Source organism: Staurois parvus, unplaced genomic scaffold (assembly GCF_062004578.1).
Source record: "Staurois parvus isolate SC_StPar_1 unplaced genomic scaffold, SC_StPar_1.0 ptg001930l, whole genome shotgun sequence".
NCBI lineage: Eukaryota > Metazoa > Chordata > Amphibia > Anura > Ranidae > Staurois > Staurois parvus.
The window spans coordinates 246492-252206 of record NW_028319726.1 but is presented as its reverse complement, the minus strand read 5'-3'; positions in this window follow the sequence as shown (position 1 = coordinate 252206).

The window sequence follows — 5715 nt, the reverse complement described above, 5'->3', positions numbered from 1 at the left end:
GATGACAGCTCTATTTATGGAGAACCCCATCCAGCGCCAGCATGATCACTGCTGTCCTCTTATTGGCTGGGGAAAGTCGGCCCCGCCCCCCTCCAGTTTCCTTTTACCCCTTCACTGCCAGAGGAAATTTATTGTTGCTGTTTAGAATTTGGAATTCTGCGTTTCCTTTGGCAGAATGTGTCCCTCTATATGTGGTGGACCTGAGCTGGCCTCTGCCTGGCTGGGACTGTTGGTGCCGCCGGGGACAGCGAGCCAAAGTACGCCGAGACTGCGAGGGTTAAAAGGGATGTTTTCTATTTGTCTGGTGATGGAGTCCCGCCCACTTCTTTAACTCTTCCTTCGCCAGTGGCGGTGATGCCTTCATAGTAATTAAAGGGCTCGTTAACACTCTGCGGTGGATCGCTTTTCAGAGGGCGTTTGACAGGCAGTGAGGAGGCGTCATTATTCCTCTTTATGTAAACCCTAATGCAGGCCATACGTGGGTCCAATTCTGAAAGAGTTTTCTTTACAAAATCAAACATTTTGTTCGTTTTGTAATCTGGTGGCGCCACCATTGATGTCAAAATTCGACCAACCCTTCATGATGCCAGGGGCGGACTGACAACTCATGGGGCCCCCGGGCACTAGGGGATCATGGGGCCCCCGGGTAATAGGGGATCATGGGGCCCCTGTGTCCTTGCCCAAATTCAAAAAAGCCTATGAATAAGGTACCAGGGGCATCTCATGGGGCCCCCTACTGACCCCGGGCCCTCGGGCAGTGCCCGAGTTTCCAAATGGTCAGTCCGCCCCTGTATCTATCTATCTATCTATCTATCTATCTATCTATCTATCTCTCTATCTATCTATCTCTCTATCTATCCAGGGGTGGACTGACAACTCATGGGGCCCCCGGGCAATAGAGGATCATGGGGCCCCTGTGTCCTTGCCCAAACTGAAAAAAGCCTATGAAAAAGGTACCAGGGACATCTCATGGGGCCCCCTACTGACTCCGGGCCCTCAATAGAGGATCTTGGGGCCCCTGTGTCCTTGCCCAAACTGAAAAAAGCCTATGAAAAAGGTACCAGGGACATCTCATGGGGCCCCCTACTGACTCCGGGCCCTCAATAGGGGATCATGGGGCCCCTGTGTCCTTGCCCAAACTCAAAAAAGCCTATGAAAAAGGTACCAGGGGCATCTCATGGGGCTCCCTACTGACCCCGGGCCCTCAGGCAGTGCCCGAGTTTCCAAATGGTCAGTCCGCCCCTGGGGGTGTCGTTAATTTAAGATACACACCCGCAGCGGTTTGTATGACGGGGTGCGATTGTGATGTGGCGCGGAAATCGCCGATGACCGATGTGAATTGCGCACGGCATCAGTGTGAACCCAGGCTGAAAGTGAAATCTATTGAATGAAAGGGGCGGGGCCAGGAACAGTCAGGCTGGGAAGCAAAGTGCTAGATGATGCCGGGCGTCCTCCAGCCAGGAAATGAGGCGGAGCTCCATCTGACTTGCTGCAGCTTCTAATGCACACTGTGAGAAGCCTGACTGTATATCTGGATCGCCCTTCAGGGAGGTTCACCTACGCATGTCTGGTTGATGCATTTTTGCAGCACGTATTTCTGGGGCGTTTCGCCTTTTCTCATTCCTGTATCTGATGCGTTTTTAATGTGTTATTTTGGGAAGTGAGGAGGGGGTGTCTGTTGTCACGCAGGAACACACACCAAAAATAATTTTTTCATGCGTTTCTCATGCAAATCTATTTAAGTCTGAGGAGGCAAAAACGCACCGTGCTGCATGTAGGAAAAAAAAAACATTCCAAAAATACGCACTGTGGGAAATGGACTGCAGTGCGTTCCGGTGGATCTTAAAAACGCATTAAAAACGCATAGATGTGAACAGGACCCATAGGAGACAAGGTGAAGTGGACTGCAGCGCATTTCAGTGGATCTAAAAAGCACACTAAAAACGCATAGATGTGAACAGGGGCGGACTGACAACTCATGGGGCCCCCGGACAATAGGGGATCATGGGGCCCCTGTGTCCTTGCCCAAACTCAAAAAAGCCTATGAAAAAGGTACCAGGGGCATCTCATGGGGCCCCCTATTGACCCCGGGCCCTCGGCAATGCCGGAGTTTCCAAATGGTCAGTCCGCCCCTGGATGTGAACAGCACCCACAGGAAACAAGGTTAAATGGACTGCAGTGCGTTTTGGTGGATCTCAAAAACGCACTAAAAACGCATAGATGTGAACCTAGCCTTAAAGCTGACGTTGCCTTCCCCGGGTCCATTTCTTCCTTACCAACAGGTTTATTTAAAGAATTATTTCAATTTCCATTACAGACATTATTTTAGACTCAGAGATGTCATCACCGTGTCTCTGTGCTTCTCTATGCAATGCAGGCAGATCAGGGCGGGTGGGAGTGGCCAGCAAGGAGCTGTACACAGCTTTCTAAAGACATCACAGCACCTTGCCTCAGTTCCCAAGAGCCCTCACCTCTGATACAAGCAGTGGGACTTGTTCTTGGGATGCAAAAGGACAGTCTGGAGGAGTAGGCTTTCCTAAGCTGCTTTTGCATGGATAACACCCTGCGTGTTGCTGAGCCTCCATGATTAAGGGCCGGTTCACACTACTGAAACACAGTCCAGATGCGTTCCGGATGCGTTTCTGCATGTGCGTTGTCGACATGTTTTTGGCGCGTTCCGGTGCGTTTTTGCTGCATTTTTGCTGCATTTTGGTGCATTATTTATGCATTCCAATAATTTTCCCTCTTTTTCTTCAATTTAATTAGGGACATGTACATTCCAGTGCGGTTTTGGTAGGTTCCAGTATGTTCCGGTGCGGTTTTGATACATTTTTTACGCATTTTGGTGCATTTTTTTTGCATTCCATTTAATTTTCCCTGTCTATTTCTTCCAGTTAAATAGGGCCATGTGCATTCCAGTGCGGTTTTGGTGCGTTCCAGTATGTTTCAGTGCATTTTTGACGCATTTTGGTGCATTTGTATGCATTCCATTTAATTTTCCCTCTTTTTCTTCCAGTTAAATAGGGACACATGCATTCCAGTGCGGTTTTGGTGCATTCCAGTATGTTCCGGTGCGGTTTTGATGCATTTGACACATTTTGGTGCATTTTTTATGCATTCCAATCATTTTTCCCTCTTTTTCTTCAATTTAAATAGGGACATGTGCATTCCAGTGCAGTTTTGGTGCATTCCAGTATGTTCCGGTGTGTTTTTGCTGCATTTTTTACACATTTTGCTGCATTTGTATGCATTCTATAATTTTTTCCTCTTTTTCTTCAATTTAAATAGAGACATGTGCATTCCAGTGCGGTTTTGGTGGGTTCCAGTATGTTCCGGTGCGGTTTTGATTCATTTTTTATGCATTTTGGTGCATTTTTTATGCATTCCATTTAATTTTCCCTCTTTTTCTTCCAGTTAAATAGGGACACATGCATTCCAGTGCGGTTTTGGTGCGTTCCAGTATGTTCCGGTGCGGTTTTGATGCATTTTTGATGCATTTTGGTGCATTTTTTTATGCATTCCAATAATTTCTCCCTCTTTTTCTTCAATTTAAATAGGGCCATGTGCATTCCAGTGCGGTTTTGGTGCGTTCCAGTATGTTTCAGTGCGTTTTTGCTGCGTTTTTGATGCATTTTGGTGCATTTGTATGCATTCCAATCATTTTTCTCTCCTTTTCTTCAATTTAAATAGGGACATGTGCATTCCAGTGCGGTTTTGGTGCATTCCAGTATGTTTTGGTGCATTTTTGCTGCTTTTTTGACGCATTTTCGTGCATTTGTATGCATTTCAATCATTTTCCCCTCATTTTCTTTAATATAAATAGGGACATGTACATTCCAGTGCGGTTTTGGTGCGTTCCAGTATGTTCCGGTGCATTTTTGCTGCATTTTTTATGCATTTTGGTGCATCTGTATGCATTCCATTAATTTTTTTCCTCTTTGTCTTCAATTTAAATAGGGACACGTGCATTCCAGTGCGGTTTTGGTGTGTTCCAGTATGTTCCGGTGCGGTTTTGATTAATTTTTTATGCATTTTGGTGCATTTTTTATGCATTCCATTTAATTTTTTTCCTCTTTTCTTCCAGTTAAATAGGGACACATGCATTCCAGTGCGGTTTTGGTGCATTCCAGTATGTTTCAGTGCATTTTTGCTGCATTTTTTATGCATTTTGGTGCATTTGTATGCATTCCAATAATTTTTCCCTCTTTTTCTTCAATTTAAATAGGGATACGTGCATTCCAGTGCGGTTTTGGTGCGTTCCAGTATGTTCCGGTGCATTTTTGCTACATTTTTTACACATTTTGGTGCAATTGTATGCATTCCAATCATTTTTTCCCCTCTTTTTCTTCAATTTAAATAGAGACATGGGCATTCCAGTGCGGTTTTGGTGTGTTCCAGTATGTTCCGGTGTGGTTTTGATTAATTTTTAATGCATTTTTTTATGCATTCCATTTAATTTTCCCTCTCTTTTTCTTCCAGTTAAATAGGGACACGTGCATTCCAGTGCGGTTTTGGTGCGTTTCGGTATGTTCCGGAGCGTTTTTGATGCATTTTTGACACATTTTGGTGCATCTGTATGCATTTCATTAATTTTTTCCCTCTTTTTCTTCAATTTAAATAGGGATACGTGCATTCCAGTGCGGATTTTGATGCGTTCCAGTATGTTCATTTTTGCTGCATTTGACGCATTTTGGTGCATTTTTTATGCATTCCAATAATTTTTACCTTCTCTTTCTTTAATTTAATTAGGGACATGGGCATTCCAGTGCGGTTTTGGTGCGTTCCAGTATGTTCCGGTGCGTTTTTGATATGTTTTACCGCGTTCCATTACAGTTCTTTGCAGGAAAGATGCAGCCTGTTCTACTTTTTCTTCTGCAACCAAATCTGCGAGCACTGATGTGAACTATGACATTGACCACCCAGGGGCGGACTGACAACTCATGGGGCCCCCGGGCAATAGGGGATCATGGGGCCCCTGTGTCCTTTCCCAAACTCAAAAAAGCCTATGAAAAAGGTACCAGGGGCATCTCATGGGGCCCCCTACTGACCCCGGGCCCTCGGGCAGTGTCCGAGTTTCCAAATGGTCAGTCCGCCCCTGTGACCACCATATCACCTACTTTTTGTGCCTTTTGGATGCAGAAAAAAAAGCAACTGAAACGCATGGAGTGTGAACTGGCCCTTAAAGAATGGCAATCCAAGGAATGAAAGGGGCGGGGCCAGAGACAGGCTGAGGAGGAAAGAGCTAGATGATGCTGGACGTGCTCCAGCCAGGAAATGAGGTGGAGACTTGCTGCAGCTTCTAATGCACATGGTGAGAAGCTCACAGTGTGCAGTGAAGCCATTTCAGTCCAGGAGAGGAGCCGGTACAAGGGAAGGCCGGAGTTGGGATTTGATATTCTATATATCTGTGTCTATGGTGTCTGTCAGTCATCTGGAGAACACCTGAGAATAGTTCCCTGTTCCTCGTGAAGACGTGTGAATGTTTGGTCAGCAATGATCTGACTCCGAAAGAACACAAAACAATTATCGTTTCCCGACTCCACGCCTGCCCCTCCCCCATCACAGCGCCCCCCCCCCCCCCTTGCTGACTCAGTAATCTGTAATATCAGACCCCGGCGGTTTTACTGCGCCGAGCGGAAACGTTCAGCTGATGTTCTAATACCAATCCACATAAAACACTCCTGATGATTGGAGGGAGCTGCTGATGGAGGGCGC